This window comes from Salvelinus namaycush, chromosome 3, assembly GCF_016432855.1.
Source record: "Salvelinus namaycush isolate Seneca chromosome 3, SaNama_1.0, whole genome shotgun sequence".
Classification (NCBI taxonomy): Eukaryota; Metazoa; Chordata; class Actinopteri; order Salmoniformes; family Salmonidae; genus Salvelinus; species Salvelinus namaycush.
The window spans coordinates 76,607,439-76,626,117 of record NC_052309.1 but is presented as its reverse complement, the minus strand read 5'-3'; the positions used below and the strand labels follow the sequence as shown (position 1 = coordinate 76,626,117).

At 45.0% G+C, this 18,679-nt stretch overlaps 1 pseudogene; it reads right to left on the bottom strand.

The window, feature by feature from the left end:
- LOC120044619 overlaps positions 1-18,679 on the bottom strand; it is a 73,965-nt pseudogene that overhangs the window by 19,485 nt on the left and 35,801 nt on the right.

Genomic DNA, 18,679 nt, shown 5'->3' with positions numbered 1-18,679 from the left:
TACGGACAAATAATGAATCGAGTTCAGGGATTTTGGTGGGAATTCAGGTTTTCAATTTACTTTTATATATTTTTTACAATGTACTCATATTTTGAGTTAAATAGAGAAACATATGTACCTATTTGTATATATACACTGAACAAAAATATAAACGCAACATGCAACAATTTCAAAGATTTGACTGAGTTACAGTTCATATAAAGAAATCAGTCAATTGAAATAAATTCATTAGGCCTTAATCTATGGATTTCACATGACTGGGAATACAGATATGCATCTGTTGGTCATATATACCTTAAAAAAAGGTAGGGGCGTGGATCAGAAAACCACCATTTGCCTCATGCAGCGTGACACATCTCCTTCACATAGAGTTGATCAGGCTGTTGATTGTGGCCTGTGGAATGTTGTCCCACTCCTCTTCAACGGCTGGGGGAAGTTGCTGGATATTGGCGGGAACTGGAACACGCTGTTGTAGATATTGATCCAGAGCATCCCAAACATGCTCAATGGGTGACATGTCTGGTGAGTATGCAGGCCATGGAAGACCTGGGACATTTTCCAGGAAATGTGTAAAGATCCTTGTAACATGGGGCTGTGCATCATCATGCTGAAACATGAGAGGTGGATGAATGGCATGACAATGGGCCTCAGGATCTCGTCACGGTATCTCTGTCCATTCAAATTACTATCGATAAAATGTAACTGTGTTCTTTGTCCGTAGCTTATGCCTGCCCATACCATAACCCCACCGCCACCATGGGGCACTCTGTTCACAATGTTAAGATCAGCAAACCGCTCGCCCTCATAACGCCATACACGTGGTCTGCGGTTGTGAGGCCGATTGGGCGTACTGCCAAATTCTCAAAAATGACTTTGGAGGCGGCTTATGGTAGATAACATAAAAATGTATCTGGCAACAGCTCTGGTGGATATTCCTGCAGTCATTGCACGGTCCCTCACAACTTGAGACACCTATGGCATTGTGTTGTGTTACAAAACTGCACCTTTTAGAGTGGCCTTTTATTGTCCCTAGCACAGGGTGCACCTGTGTAATGATCATGATATTTAATCAGCTTCTTGATATACCATAGCTGTCAGGTGGATGGAGTATATTTGCAAAGGAAAAATGCTAACAGGGATTTAAACAAATTTGTGCAAAACATTTCAGAGAAATAAGCTTTTTGTGCATATGGAAAATGTATGGGATCTTTAATTTCAGCTCATGAAACATTGGACCAACACTTTACATGTTGTGTTTATATTTTTCTTCAGTGTATGAATACATTAACATAAAGGTGAGGAACAGGGCTGCAACCACCAAACACCTGCTTTGTCTACCCGACCTGCACTCACTTGCTCTGTCCACCCTACCTGCACTCACTTGCTCTGTCCACCCTACCTGCACTCACTTGCTCTGTCCACCCTACCTGCACTCACTTGCTCTGTCCACCCTACCTGCACTCACTTGCTCTGTCCACCCTACCTGCACTCACTTGCTCTGTCCACCCTACCTGCACTCACTTGCTCTGTCCACCCGACCTGCACTCACTTGCTCTGTCCACCCTACCTGCACTCACTTGCTCTGTCTACCCTACCTGCACTCACTTGCTCTGTCTACCCTACCTGCACTCACCTGCTCTGTCTACCCTACCTGCACTCACCTGCTCTGTCTACCCTACCTGCACTCACCTGCTCTGTCTACCCTACCTGCACTCACCTGCTCTGTCTACCCTACCTGCACTCACCTGCTCTGTCTACCCTACCTGCACTCACCTTCTCTGTCTACCCTACCTGCACTCACCTGCTCTGTCTACCCTACCTGCACTCACCTGCTCTGTCTACCCTACCTGCACTCACCTTCTCTGTCTACCCTACCTGCGCTGTCTAGACTGTCTCATTAATAACGGTTGTTGTCACATTCTCTTGCATTATTCAGCAAGTGTGTCAATAGCACGATACCCTCGGATAAAAGGGTATCAACACGATTACACCTATCTAAACATACTTTACATTGTTTGCGAGATCAGACATAATATCACTATAATCCGAGTTCATTTTCGGAAATTGCTTTCATTTCAGCACATGTAGTTTGTAAACATTTCAACTGTATTAAATTATTACTTTATTCAATTCCACAAAAAAATTGTACACCTATCAAAATAAAGTTATCTTCTCTTTCTTGTGATGTAAGTGTCGAGACGATACGTTCAATTCCAGACGACGCTTTAGTGTTCTTCTCGATTCAACTAACAGCCACTGTATCCCATTGAGCCCATTTCAACCATTACCGGGGGTGTGTTTGACAGGTCTTTACAAACATTTCCGTTGTCGTAACATTAGCGGGGGAAAAATGACAGGTGCAAGCAAGAGTATGAAGAGTCACAAAAAGCAATCAGTCTACGGAGATTTAAGTGACAAGTGGATTTTGCACCCCTCAAACACAGGAAATAGATGGCTGGAAAAAACAGATCCTCAGATGGGTGGGGCATGCGCTTCGCTACTTTAGATTAGATGAAAAGGAAGAAAATAGGAAGGATAGGGAAAGAAAGGACAAGGAAAGGAAGAGGAAGGATAGGAAAAGGAAGAGGAAGGATAGGGAAAGAAAGGACAAGGAAAGGAAGAGGAAGGATAGGAAAGGGAAGAGGAAGGATAGGGAAAGAATGGACAAGGAAAGGAAGAGGAAGGATAGGAAAAGGAAGGATAGGAAAAGGAAGAGGAAGGATAGGAAAAGGAAGAGGACGGAATGGGAAAGGAAGAGGACGGAATGGGAAAGGAAGAGGACGGAATGGGAAAGGAAGAGGACGGAATGGGAAAGGAAGAGGACGGAATGGGAAAGGAAGAGGAAGGATAGGGAAAGGTTGAGGAAGGATAGGGAAAGTAAGAGGAAGGATAGGGAAAGGAAGAGGAAGGATAGGGAAAGGAAGAGGAAGGATAGGGAAAGGAAGAGGAAGGATAGGGAAAGGAAGAGGAAGGATAGGGAAAGGAAGAGGACGGAATGGGAAAGGAAGAGGACGGAATGGGAAAGGAAGAGGACGGAATGGGAAAGGAAGAGGACAGAATGGGAAAGGAAGAGGACGGAATGGGAAAGGTTGAGGAAGGATAGGGAAAGTAAGAGGAAGGATAGGGAAAGGAAGAGTAAGGATAGGGAAAGGAAGAGTAAGGATAGGGAAAGGAAGAGTAAGGATAGGGAAAGGAAGAGTAAGGATAGGGAAAGGAAGAGTAAGGATAGGGAAAGGAAGAGTAAGGATAGGGAAAGGAAGAGTAAGGATAGGGAAAGGAAGAGTAAGGATAGGGAAAGGAAGAGGGAGGATAGGGAAAGGAAGAGGGAGGATAGGGAAAGGAAGAGGGAGGATAGGGAAAGGAAGAGGGAGGATAGGGAAAGGAAGAGGGAGGATAGGGAAAGGAAGAGGAAGGATAGGGAAAGGAAGAGGGAGGATAGGGAAAGGAAGAGGGAGGATAGGGAAAGGAAGAGGGAGGATAGGGAAAGGAAGAGGGAGGATAGGGAAAGGAAGAGGGAGGATAGGGAATGGAAGAGGGAGGATAGGGAAAGGAAGAGGGAGGATAGGGAAAGGAAGAGGACGGAATGGGAAAGGAAGAGGAAGGATAGGGAAAGGAAGAGGAAGGATAGGAAAAGGAAGAGGAAGGATAGGGAAAGAAAGGACAAGGAAAGGAAGAGGAAGGATAGGAAAAGGAAGAGGAAGGATAGGAAAAGGAAGAGGACGGAATGGGAAAGGAAGAGGACGGAATGGGAAAGGAAGAGGACGGAATGGGAAAGGAAGAGGACGGAATGGGAAAGGAAGAGGACGGAATGGGAAAGGTTGAGGAAGGATAGGGAAAGGAAGAGTAAGGATAGGGAAAGGAAGAGTAAGGATAGGGAAAGGAAGAGTAAGGATAGGGAAAGGAAGAGTAAGGATAGGGAAAGGAAGAGTAAGGATAGGGAAAGGAAGAGTAAGGATAGGGAAAGGAAGAGGAAGGATAGGGAAAGGAAGAGGAAGGATAGGGAAAGGAAGAGGGAGGATAGGGAAAGGAAGAGGGAGGATAGGGAAAGGAAGAGGAAGGATAGGGAAAGGAAGAGGAAGGATAGGGAAAGGAAGAGGAAGGATAGGGAAAGGAAGAGGGAGGATAGGGAAAGGAAGAGGGAGGATAGGGAAAGGAAGAGGGAGGATAGGGAATGGAAGAGGAAGGATAGGGAAAGGAAGAGGAAGGATAGGGAAAGGAAGAGGAAGGATAGGGAAAGGAAGAGGAAGGATAGGGAAAGGAAGAGGAAGGATAGGGAAAGGAAGAGGAAGGATAGGGAAAGGAAGAGGAAGGATAGGGAAAGGAAGAGGGAGGATAGGGAAAGGAAGAGGGAGGATAGGGAAAGGAAGAGGGAGGATAGGGAAAGGAAGAGGGAGGATAGGGAAAGGAAGAGGGAGGATAGGGAAAGGAAGAGGAAGGATAGGGAAAGGAAGAGGGAGGATAGGGAAAGGAAGAGGAAGGATAGGGAAAGGAAGAGGAAGGATAGGGAAAGGAAGAGGAAGGATATGGAAAGGAAGAGGAAGGATAGGGAAAGGAAGAGGAAGGATAGGGAAAGGAAGAGGAAGGATAGGGAAAGGAAGAGGGAGGATAGGGAAAGGAAGAGGGAGGATAGGGAAAGGAAGAGGAAGGATAGGGAAAGGAAGAGGGAGGATAGGGAAAGGAAGAGGAAGGATAGGGAAAGGAAGAGGAAGGATAGGAAGAGGAAGGATAGGGAAAGGAAGAGGAAGGATAGGGAAAGGAAGAGGAAGGATAGGGAAAGGAAGAGGAAGGATAGGAAGAGGAAGGATAGGAAGAGGAAGGATAGGAAGAGGAAGGATAGGGAAAGGAAGAGGAAGGATAGGGAAAGGAAGAGGAAGGATAGGGAAAGGAAGAGGAAGGATAGGGAAAGGAAGAGGAAGGATAGGGAATGGAAGAGGAAGGATATGGATAGGAAGAGGAAGGATAGGGAAAGGAAGAGGAAGGATAGGGAATGGAAGAGGAAGGATAGGGAATGGAAGAGGAAGGATAGGGAAAGGAAGAGGGAGGATAGGGAATGGAAGAGGAAGGATAGGGAAAGGAAGAGGAAGGATAGGGAATGGAAGAGGAAGGATAGGGAAAGGAAGAGGAAGGATAGGGAAAGGAAGAGGAAGGATAGGGAAAGGAAGAGGAAGGAATGGGAAAGGAAGAGGAAGGATAGGGAATGGAAGAATACTGAGAGGGTGAGTCGAGCATGGAGCATTGTTTTATCTCCCAGCTTCATCAGCTCTGCATATCCAGACTGAAGGAATCAAGGGATCTTATCAGATCTGGTTGATTTCTCAGTCCTGCATCTCTAAGCAGTCTGGGGGCCTGCAGAGGAAATTAAAATATTAGCCTGCCAGACTGGGACAGTTGATACACATCGGCTAATCAAGTGACCTTGAGTGAGCTTCATTGTGTGATCGCAAACAATAGTGTGCGCACTACAAATATTGTGCTGTGTTTGCATGTCTCTGTCACAGAAGGCTGCTGAGGGGAGAACGGCTCATAATAATGGCCGGGAAAAGGAGCAGATGGTTAGCAGGTGTATGATGCCATTCCATGTGTTTGATGTATTTGATACCATTCCACTCATTCCGCTCCAGTCATTACCACGAGCCCGTCCTCCCCAGTTAAGGTGCCACCAATCTCATGTGGTCTCTATAATAACATTAGTGTGTTTGTGTGTGTGGGCGCGAGATAGGGTAGGGCGGTACCCAGATTTGCACACCTTCATACCGTTCCTGTACCCTACCGGGGTATACTGTATTACAGGCAGTGCACACAACGGGGCAATTTTTTTCCAAACGTACATTTGATCCAGGAGGGGATTGATTGTCTCTGCTGTAACCACGATGTTTGATCTTGTGGGCTAGCCACTTAGCTACGAAGATAGCAAACCAAATGCATAGATGGAGCCCTGAGCTGGAGAAAATGTATTTGGCTCATCTTAGATAGTTAAAGGTAGACTGAGTGAAATTATGTTGCCACGAGCAGCATCGCAGATATTGCGATGAGCGAGATGCACGACTTCGCTTTCACACAGTCACACAAAGCATCTGTGCATGTGCACAGGTTCGCTTCCCAGTTTTGTAATGTGGTAGCCACAGGACAAAAAAAGAGGAGAAGTTGAGACTCACGCTTCAAAGCTCTTAGTTGTCGTGGAAATTGACCACTATGCTGTATTCTTTCTGCATCTATGACATATTAAAGTCTACCTTTAACTTATAGTTAGTTATAAGCAGTGGGGTAGCACCCCCCCCGAACTTTAGGGTGCACATGCAAGTGTGCTGATGTTTGAGTGCATGCATGTGTATAATGAGCTAAATGGAGGTGTGGAACAGGAAATTGAATATGCAGCTAGGGACAAAACAGACTGGAACACTACTCCACAGTATAATGTAATATAACAGAACAGATTTATCACACCCCAGACATATTAGTTTCTCTCCAACCAAGAAATGGAAACATTATCATTTTCACAATCCTATCACTTAAAATTGTCCTGCAATAACTAGGACCAATAATTACATGTTTTATTTGCTTAGTCGACACTTTGCGGGCCTCGGGCAAATTCCTGTACATTGCAAAGTTCAAAATATATACAGAGAATTCAGGGGATTTAAGCGATGCCATTTCTCCACTGTGTTACTTAGCATTTCTATCAGTCAATCTGGGACTCATTATTTACCCAATTGATCGCTGTGTGGGCTGCTCTCATGCAGATTCCCCCTGGAAGCGGTATGGTGACTCACAGGGGACCAACCAGCTGACCAAATACCAGCCAATAAGGGCAGCAGGCCAATAGGTCAATGATTAACCAGCACAACAGAAATGTCAGCAACAAAGAAACACACAGACAGTTTAACTCACATCCTGGACAGGTCTGTTCCTCCTCCAGAAGGGAAGAGAGAAATCCATATCCTGATATGGTGCATAGTACATTCCATGCCTACACACAGTAAGCACACACCCACAAACACACATACAGTTGTGGTCAAATATTTTGGCACCCTTGCACGATTCACTATTTCTTCTAAAATAAGTAGACACTTAAAAAACTTGTGGTGTTCACACATGTATTTCTTTGATTTATAACTGCACAGGACCAAGAAAGAAAAAAATCTAAACTGAAATTGAGATTTTTCTCTTCAAGTAAAAAAAAAAAATGGCCTGGACTAAATTATAAAATATTCTAATTCATTTTGTTGGAGGCGAGTGATTCTCGTTTTTGTGTAATCTATCTCACCTGTGGTAAGTTGCAGGTGCCTACAGGGTAAAACTTGCCATTCAACCAGTTTTGAAAAGAGAAATCAGAACATTCTGCTCCATTGCACTGTATTGTAAAGTGCAAGGGTGCCAATATATTTGACTGCATATAAAAACCCACTGACTTGTGCTTCCTCAGAGAGAGACCCATGTGCTGCCTCATTTGCTGCAGGCCATGGTAGTCCGTGTAGATGAGGTCAAAGGGCAGAGGTCCTGTCAGGGGGCAGCTTCCTCTTCCAGGGGGGACCCCAAGAAACCTGCACACACATGGCACACACAGAAGCCGGGCTTAGACACAGCAAACACGTCACAACACAACTTCATCACTGTACATACAGTACCAGTCAAAGGTTTGGACACACCTACTCATTCAAGGGTTTTTCTTTATTTTTACTATTTTCTCCATTGTAGTATAATAGTGAAGACATCACAACTATGAAATAACACATATGGAATCATGTAGTAACCAAAAAAATTGTTAAACAAATCAAAATATATTTTATATTTGAGATTCTTCAAAGTAGCCACCCTTGGCCTTGATGACAGCTTTGCACACTCATGGCATGTGTTATTTCATAGGTTTGATGTCTTCACATTTATTCTACAATGTAGAAAATAGTAAAAAAATAAAGAAAAACCCTTGAATGAGTAGGTGTGCCCAAACTTTTGACTGGTACTGTATATCCACTGTCAATATGAGAGGAATGTATATTAACAATCGACACGGAGAATAACAACAGACTTGGAAAATAAATACTACACATTGTCCAGTTCCCTATAATGTAAGTAAGAATGTATATCCACACAATGAAGGGAACAAGACACAGTAAAAAGCAGCGGGCATACTCTGCTGCTGTAAAAAGCAGCGGGCATACTCTGCTGCTGTAAAAAGCAGCGGGCATACTCTGCTGCTGTAAAAAGCAGCGGGCATACTCTGCTGCTGTAAAAAGCAGCGGGCATACTCTGCTGCTGTAAAAAGCAGCGGGCATACTCTGCTGCTGTAAAAAGCAGCGGGCATACTCTGCTGCTGTAAAAAGCAGCGGACATACTCTGCTGCTGTAAAAAGCAGCGGACATACTCTGCTCCTGTAAAAAGCAGCGGACATACTCTGCTCCTGTAAAAAGCAGCGGACATACTCTGCTCCTGTAAAAAGCAGCGGACATACTCTGCTCCTGTAAAAAGCAGCGGACATACTCTGCTCCTGTAAAAAGCAGCGGACATACTCTGCTCCTGTAAAAAGCAGCGGACATACTCTGCTCCTGTAAAAAGCAGCGGACATACTCTGCTCCTGTAAAAAGCAGCGGACATACTCTGCTCCTGTAAAAAGCAGCGGACATACTCTGCTCCTGTAAAAAGCAGCGGACATACTCTGCTCCTGTAAAAAGCAGCGGACATACTCTGCTCCTGTAAAAAGCAGCGGACATACTACGCTGCTGTAAAAAGCAGCGGACATACTACGCTGCTGTAAAAAGCAGCGGACATACTACGCTGCTGTAAAAAGCAACGGACATACTACGCTGCTGTAAAAAGCAGCGGTCATACTACGCTGCTGTAAAAAGCAGCGGTCATACTACGCTGCTGTAAAAAGCAGCGGTCATACTACGCTGCTGTAAAAAGCAGCGGTCATACTACGCTGCTGTAAAAAGCAGCGGTCATACTACGCTGCTGTAAAAAGCAGCGGTCATACTACGCTGCTGTAAAAAGCAGCGGTCATACTACGCTGCTGTAAAAAGCAGCGGACATACTATGCTGCTGTAAAAAGCAGCGGACATACTCTGCTCCTGTAAAAAGCAGCGGACATACTCTGCTCCTGTAAAAAGCAGCGGACATACTCTGCTCCTGTAAAAAGCAGCGGACATACTCTGCTCCTGTAAAAAGCAGCGGACATACTCTGCTCCTGTAAAAAGCAGCGGACATACTCTGCTCCTGTAAAAAGCAGCGGACATACTCTGCTCCTGTAAAAAGCAGCGGACATACTCTGCTCCTGTAAAAAGCAGCGGACATACTACGCTGCTGTAAAAAGCAGCGGACATACTACGCTGCTGTAAAAAGCAGCGGACATACTACGCTGCTGTAAAAAGCAACGGACATACTACGCTGCTGTAAAAAGCAGCGGTCATACTACGCTGCTGTAAAAAGCAGCGGTCATACTACGCTGCTGTAAAAAGCAGCGGTCATACTACGCTGCTGTAAAAAGCAGCGGTCATACTACGCTGCTGTAAAAAGCAGCGGTCATACTACGCTGCTGTAAAAAGCAGCGGACATACTACGCTGCTGTAAAAAGCAGCGGACATACTATGCTGCTGTAAAAAGCAGCGGCCATACTCTGCTCCTGTAAAAAGCAGCGGCCATACTCTGCTCCTGTAACAAGCAGCGGCCATACTCTGCTCCTGTAACAAGCAGCGGCCATACTCTGCTCCTGTAACAAGCAGCGGCCATACTCTGCTCCTGTAACAAGCAGCGGCCATACTCTGCTCCTGTAACAAGCAGCGGCCATACTCTTCTCCTGTAACAAGCAGCGGCCATACTCTGCTCCTGTAACAAGCAGCGGCCATACTCTGCTCCTGTAAAAAGCAGCGGACATGCTATGCTGCTGTAAAAATCAGCGGACATGCTATGCTGCTGTAAAAAGCAGCGGACATGCTATGCTGCTGTAAAAAGCAGCGGACATGCTATGCTGCTGTAAAAAGCAGCGGACATGCTATGCTGCTGTAAAAAGCAGCGGACATGCTATGCTGCTGTAAAAAGCAGCGGACATGCTCTGCTCCTGTAAAAAGCAGCGGACATGCTATGCTGCTGTAAAAAGCAGCGGACATGCTATGCTGCTGTAAAAAGCAGCGGACATGCTCTGCTCCTGTAAAAAGCAGCGGACATGCTCTGCTCCTGTAAAAAGCAGCGGACATGCTCTGCTCCTGTAAAAAGCAGCGGACATGCTCTGCTCCTGTAAAAAGCAGCGGACATGCTCTGCTCCTGTAAAAAGCGGCGGACATGCTCTGCTCCTGTAAAAAGCGGCGGACATGCTCTGCTCCTGTAAAAAGCGGCGGACATGCTCTGCTCCTGTAAAAAGCGGCGGACATACTCTGCTCCTGTAAAAAGCGGCGGACATACTCTGCTCCTGTAAAAAGCGGCAGACATACTCTGCTCCTGTAAAAAGCGGCGGACATACTCTGCTCCTGTAAAAAGCGGCGGACATACTCTGCTCCTGTAAAAAGCGGCGGACATACTCTGCTCCTGTAAAAAGCGGCGGACATACTCTGCTCCTGTAAAAAGCGGCGGACATACTCTGCTCCTGTAAAAAGCGGCGGACATACTCTGCTCCTGTAAAAAGCGGCGGACATACTCTGCTCCTGTAAAAAGCGGCGGACATACTCTGCTCCTGTAAAAAGCGGCGGACATACTCTGCTCCTGTAAAAAGCAGCGGACATACTATGCTCCTGTAAAACGCAGCGGACATACTATGCTGCTGTAAAAAGCAGCGGACATACTCTGCTCCTGTAAAAAGCAGCGGACATACTCTGATCCTATAAAAAGCAGCGGACATACTATGCTCCTATAAAAAGCAGCGGACATACTCTGCTCCTATAAAAAGCAGCGGACATACTATGCTGCTGTACAAAGCAGCGGACATACTATGCTGCTGTACAAAGCAGCGGACATACTCTGCTCCTGTAAAAAGCAGCGGACATACTATGCTGCTGTAAAAAGCAGGGGACATACTCTGTTGCTGTAAAAAGCTGAAATGCCTTAAGGGGGGTAATTCTAATGCTCTGAAATGGCCTGGAAGTTTCCATAAATGTTGTGTGCCATCTCCCAAGTGGTGTGTGTGAGAGAGAGATGGGGAGCCCCAGCCGTCAGAGCTCCCAGCTCTAGTCACATCAACTAAATGTGTCTGGTGTAAGGGGAATGATACCAGAAGTCTGATAGGTGGAGGTGCAGAAATGGGTCAGAGAATGTTCCTAATTCAGCCACTGCTTTGCCACTCGCTCTATGTGCAATTAGTAGAGAAATGAAAGAAAAGGTGTATGTGTTGCCGTGAGCAATAAAACAAGCAATGCATCTCAGCTCATCTCAAGAGGCCTAAGCTTTTTAGACTTTCCACACTAAAAACTGTATTATCATGAAAAGAATCATTTGCTTGCCAAAATGCAAACAAACACATTTTAATTTATTTCCCTTTGTAAAACCTTCTCTACACCAGCCACCTGGCTCGGAAAAACACCTGCAGTCTTTGTAAAATGGCCAAAGGGATTTTAAATAAATGTTTCAAAACAGAGGGTGGACCCTGCCTGTTATTCACATATTCTGATGTCTGTCACAACAATATTACCTGACTCTCTCATATGAGTGACTCTCTCAATAACCATTGATGTTGTTGATTATTAAGCCATATCAGTGACCCACAATCACCTCAGAGAGATAACGGATAGGCAGGCAGTATGTATAAGGATATCTAAACACTTGATTTACCATCTCATTGCTGTCCGTAATGCATGGCTGAGTAGGGAGAAGCTTCCAAATGACACCCTGTGGAAGAGGTAGTGAGGTATTGGAATGAAAATGACAGCTATCTGCCTCCTATCCAGACTTTTATCACTCTGGCTGTCAGAAATGCACACAGTTCTGCAGCTACCACTTATGCTAATGACCGTAACACCAAGAATTGGAGTCCAGGAAATTGGCCACTCGTTACAATTTCCAGAAATAGCTGGGGGAAAACAATGACAGAGTCTTCGTGTTCTCTGACTGACTGTGAAACAGTCTAAGTTTTGCTATTCAGCTTAGGAGCCTCAAATCAAGCACCACACACACTGACATTAGTCCAGGATACAAGGTAAACATGTTAATTGCAGGTCTTGATTAATTCCTCCGGATTCCACTTTAGAGTGGCTAGGTTTCCAATGTTGGAGTGCTCTTCAGATGCAGTGAGATTGCACTAGTCAGCAGCCAGAGTAATTGCTTCCCTTTGCTAGAGCCCAAGTTTCAGGAGGCTGTCAGACACAAAATGTCCCCTGCAATCAAATGGTTTTCAGCTAAATTATGTCTGCCTCTAAATTATAAGATTTTTTTGTGATTGCACAGTAGACGGGAATATTGTCAACACATTGCCTTTTTAAAGGGAGATGGACAGCCTCTGTGGGAGAGGAAATGTAATTGCAGGTGGAGACAGGGAGAGCAGTTCTCTAAATGACATGGTATAAGCAGAGGTAGAGATAATGGTAGCTAAAAGATGAGATGTTATCCACCTCAAAATTCAATGTAACTTATTTTTATACTATCAAACTAGTTGAGTTTGTTGAATAGTTGAATTTTACCCAGATCTGGTCAATACAGCACAACATGTTTGTCAATAATGTGCATTCTGTAGACAAAATCTTGTTGATAACATATGAACCTGATTGCACAATTTCCAGGCTAAGTTGTATAGATCTATGTAGATGAAGGATGACAGTGTTTGTGTGGTTGATTTAGATGCTTTGCTGTGTGGTCTTCTGAATGTGTTCATGCTCACAGCTGTTCTAGCGGGGCTTTGCGATAACAGCAGAAAGGCTTAGACTGCTATTGTATAAACAGTGTGAGTAAAGAGACACAAACAGTCAACACACACACACACACACACACACACACCTGCAAATAAAAGCTATCGATTTTGCTTTTGTTTGCTCAACTGATTTAGTCGGAATTGCAAACGGGTGGAAACAGGCACGGTAGAATGTTCCTCTGCAGTAGATTTGATAATGAGCAGAGAGTCTTTGTCAGCCGTCACTGCTTTAGACTAGAGCTTCATCAGTCAATTGTATAAAGGCTTACAAAAACAAAAGGGGTCTTCACTCAAGAGTGGATTCAATTCTCTTTGCCTGCACCTCACTCAAGAATACATAGCACTAGTCAAGCCACTTGTATGGAGGTATGCCTGTGTGTGCATCCAAACAGCACCCAAACACAAGCCTTGTACACTTCACCTGACTGAAATGAATCTGATTGCAGTGTGGGCCTGTATAGTAACCCAAAGACCTACAGTAAAATCATACCCTGTGTCTGGCATTCAAATAACTCAACTTGGACAGTTTGCATTTTTGTCGGGTAGTGTCATGTTTTACTATTGGAAATGAACACGTCAGGCTTAATTTCAAGCATGACTGCTCCTAAATGGGGTGATTTGCCCCCACTGTGGTCTACTGTGGCAAACTTTCACTCCCAAAATGCCATTGGCATGCCTCACCCTTCTCTGTGTGTGTGTGTGTGTGTGTGTGTGTGTGTGTGTGTGTGTGTGTGTGTGTGTGTGTGTGTGTGTGTGTGTGTGTGTGTGTGTGTGTGTGTGTGTGTGTGTGTGTGTGTATAGAGGGATTTGCTCTGTATTTTATTAAGGACAGATACACTGTAGCAAAGTCAGCATGGTCAATCTAATACACCCCCACAAGGGAAGTGAAGGAGCTGCGAGACATTCTTTCACCTTGAAAAGCTAGAGAAGTAATTTAACCTCACCATGGCTCAAGCAGTGGCATACCTACCTTCCCCGGGGGCAACAGTAGATTTAATAATATACAGCTTTCTATTCTATTTTCTATTATGACACATGTAGTGTATCTGACAGCAACACACTGTTCTAAATACTGTGGCTTCACCTGTGTATAGTGCCTTGTGTCATGTACAAATCTTCCCTGCGTGAAAAAGTTCCCAATCGTTCCGATTGTGACGTCATGTTGTAAAATTCCGTACAGCGTGAAAATGTTCCCAGTTTAAGAATTAAAAGGCTGAGCTCGTTCGGATGTCTATCTAACACACCCATGACACCTTGCAGCAGTTCAGACAGGTGGAACTCATCTAAACCACTGAAAAGTGGCATTTATAACCTTGAATATCACATGCTTCGTAAACAACAGGTGTGGACAACAGTGAAATGCTTACCTTCCCAACAACGCAGAGAGAAAGAAAATAGTGAAATAATAGAAAAGTAAATCACGTAACAATAAAAGTAATAATAAATACACAATGAGTGACAACTTGGCTATATACACAGTACCAGTACCGAGTCGATGTGCAGGGGTACGAGGTAATTGAAGTAGATATTTAAATAGAACTAGGAATAAAAAACAGATAAACAGTAGCAGAAGCATATGTGATAAGTCAAGGTTCAATGCAGATAGTTAAATAGATAAAGGTCTTACTCACATTGGCTACGGAGAGAGTGATCACACAGTCGTCCGGTACAGCTGGTGCTCTCATGCATGGTTCAGTGTTGTTTGCCTCGAAGCAAGCATAGAAGGCATTTAGCTCGTCTGGTAGGCTCATGTCACAGAGCAGCTCGTGGCTGGGTTTCACTTTGTACTCCGTTATAGTTTGCAAGTCCTGCCACATCCGACAAGCATCAGAGCCTATTCGATCTGTTGTATTGACGCATTTCCTGTTTGATGGTTCATCGGAGGGCGTAGCGGGATTTCTCATAAGCGTCCGGATTAGTGTCCCGCTCCTTGAAAGCGGCAGCTCTAGCTTTTAGCACATGTTGCCTTTAATCCCTCTTCTGGTTGGGATATGTACCTACGTACATACGGTCACTGTGGGGACGTCATTGTGCACTTATTAATGAAGCCGGTGACTGATGTGGTAAACTTCTCAATGCCATCGGATAAATCCCGGAACATATTCCTGTCTGTGCAAAACAGTCCTGTAGTTTAGTGGTCGGTGAAGCGGCTGCTTCCGTATTGAGCGCATCACTGGTGCTTCCTGTTTGAGTTTTTATTTAAAGCATGAATCAGGAGGATTGAGTTATGGTCAGATTAGCCAAATGGGGGGTGAGGGACAGCTTTGTATGTGTTTCTGTGTGTGGAGTAAAGGTGATCTAGAATTGTTTTGCCTCTAGTTACACAAGTGACATGCTGGTAGAAATTAGGTAAGAGGGATTTCAGTTTTCCTGCATTAAAATCACTTGCCACTAGGAGCACCGTTTCTGGATGAGCATTTTCTTGTTTGCTTATGGCCCTATACCATTAAGTGTGGTTAATGCCAGCATTGGTTTGATGTGGTAAATAGACAGCTACGAAAAATATAGGTGAAAACTCTTGCTAAATAGAGTTTACAGCTTATCATGAGGTATTCTTACTCATGCGAGCAGAATCCTTAATATTACAGATCGCCAACTGTTGTTAACGAAGAGACACGCGCCTCCCCCTTTGAGCTTACCCAACACTGCCGTTCTGTCCTGCCGATGCCTAGAAAAAACAGCTAGATGTATATTGTCCATGTCCTAGTTCAGCCACAACTCAGAGAAAGACAGAATATTACAGTTCTTCAGGTCCCGTTGATAGTATAGTCTCGAACGGAACTCAACCAGTTTGTTCTCCAGCGATTGTACGTTCGTCAATAGAACGGAGGTACTGTATTTATTAGAACATATAAAACAATGATTTAAGGGATAGATCAGATAAAAGATGTGGTGTGATAATGTGAGAACAAATGTATAATAATTGCAAAGTGCATTATGTGACTCCATGAGGCAGTATTGCACACAAATACACTAAATCTGCTGTGTTCAAGGCTTTAATTGGATATATGCAAATCCCTGCAAACTTGGAGAGAACAGGGGGATTACATGTGCAGTTATGGAGCTGAAATTGAGCAGCAGTTGAAAAAAAAGCAACACATGCACGCACGTGCACTCGAACAAACACACACACACCGAGTCTGACGCACACACTAGAGGAAAGACATCTGGGGCGGACTGTCCTGATGTGAGTTCGGCAGGAGTGGGAGAGAGTAGGTGAAGAAAGGAGGAGGGAGGGAGAGAGAAGGAGCGGAAGAAGAGGGGAGGATGGACTGGCACCCCATGAGAAAAGAACCAGCTACATGCACCAGGCCATCTTGGTGTATCCCACTGAGTGGACTGGCCACCTGCACCGTGCTGCCAGATATCAGAGAGAGAACCTTATACTGTAGCTGAGCAGAAGTCTATCTCACAGAGAGGAGGAAGTCAGACGGTGAGGAGAATTGGCCGTGGCAGATGCCGTGCCACATTCACAGGAAGGAGGCCGGGGTGGGGCCATGGGGTGCAGAGGGCTCAGTGTGGAAGAAAAGAAACAGACAGAGAGAGGGTAGTGGCAGCGTGGAGACCTGCTTGGCAGAGCAGAGCCAGGCATAGTAATGAGCCAGTTGAGAGAGTTGGGCATAAGAGACTGAGACGCTGCCTCCGTCAACAACAAAAGCACAGCTTCCTCTTAATGTGGAACACCCACTTGTTATGCTATTTCCGCACTTTTATTCACTGATTGCTTATTGTTAGTGTTGAATGTCGACCGCCCACTTTTTGGCTCTGTACAGTCAGCCCTGTGAGTCAAAACCTCAATGTGGAGAAGATTGAGTGGAGCTAGCAGACACTACTGTGAACTGTGTTTGGGCTCTTCTGCTCCATGTCTACTGCAGGATATATACAGTATACAACGGCTGTTCATATTTGGTCCTATTTTTCAAAATACAGGGTGTGTCCAATTAAATGTCACAATGTTCAAGTGGAACAAATCAAAGAGCAATGTTACAATGTAAACTCCGCAAAAAAAGAAACGTCCTCTCACTGTCAACTGCGTTCATTTTCAGCAAACTTAACATGTGTAAATATTTTTATGACCCTAACAAGACTCAACAACAGACATAAACTGAACAAGTTCCACAGACATGTGACTACCAGAAATTGAATAAGGTGTACCTGAACAAAGTGGGGGTAAAAATCAAAAGTAACTGTCAGTATTTGGTGTGGCCACCAGCTGCATTAAGTACTGCAGTGCATCTCCACCTCATGGACTGTACCAGATTTGCCAGTTCTTGCTGTGAGATGTTACCCCACTCTTCCACCAAGGGACCTGCAAGTTCCCGGACATTTCTGGGGGGGAATGGCCCTAGCCCTCACCCCCCGATCCCAGACGTGCTCAATGTGATTGAGATCTGGGCTCTTTGCTGGCCATGGTAGAACACTGACATTCCTGCTTGTAGGAAATCACACACAGAATGAGCAGTATGGCTGGTGGCATTGTCATGCTGGAGGGTCATGTCAGAATGGGCCTGCAGGAAGGGTACCACATGAGGAAGGAGGATGTCTTCCCTGTAACGCACAGCGTTGAGATTGCCTGCAATGACAACAAGCTCAGTCCGATGATGCTGTGACACACCACCCCAAACCATGACGGACCCTCCACCTCCAAATCGATCCCGCTCCAGGGTACAGGCCTCGGTGTAATGCCTCCTTGCAGCATGCCTAAGGCACGTTCACACAGATGAGCAGGGACCCTGGACACCTTTCTTTTGGTGTTTTCCAGAGTCAGTAGAAAGGCCTCTTTAGTGTCCTAAGTTTTCATAACTGTGACCTTAATTGCCTACCGTCTGTAAGCTGTTAGTGTCTTAACGACCGTTCCACAGGTGCATATTGATTAATTGTTTATGGTTCATTGAACAAGCATGGGAAACAGTGTTTAAACCGTTTACAATTAAGATCTGTGAAGTTATTTGGATTTATACAAATTATCCTGAAAAAGGGACGTTTCTTTTTTTGCTGAGTTTACAATACAGCACATAGTAGAGAAAACTAGCAGCGATTGCAATATCTTGCATCCATATGTTGCTTACTGTAGGGATTCAAACTGGATGAAAACTGACATGCAACACTCAAAAACACACCATGTAGTCCTTTGCTCTCAATCTCATTTAGGCATCACGCTACGACTCTTGGATGAAGTTGAATCGCTCTCGCTGCAGCTAAATCATGTCACATGATTCTATCATGTTATCGTGCCGTGACCCAAATGCTTTGATCACTGCAAGTGATAAAAATCTGCCCTCAACTCTGATTCTGTAAAAGTGCTACGCATTGCAACATATTGTAAGCACACAGCAGTCTATTTTTAACAGGGCTGCTTTAGTTTGGCTTTTCAAAGCCGAGAAACAAAAGCACATCGTTGGAAAGGCTGGAGGGTGAGAGAGCGCAGTAGCACTTGCAGGCACAAACAGCAGCCCCCATTCTGGAAGCCTAATCAGCCTCAAAGGGTGATTTGATAGGGGTAAACCGACAGGGAGAGTTATGTTTCTTAGTGCCTCCTTCCCATACACATAGTGGCTGTGCTCTTATCGATGCTATCTCTGATTCCAGATCAGTTTGAACCCACTCGTCATTTATTGCACGGCTCTATCATGCTTCTGATTGGACTCGTGCTGAAGGTGGTTCAAATGATGTATGTTCCTCATATTGTGGAATCACCCCCTCCCTTTCCCTCTCTCTCTCTCCTACTGGTCTCAGAGGGTGGAGGACAGAGTCTGTGTGGGTGGAGAGACAGAGCTGCTGTAACAGGGGGGCTTCTCAGTATTCTCCTGGCCCTGTCGTCACTGCAGAGCCAGCCAGCCAGCTTTGTCAGGCTGT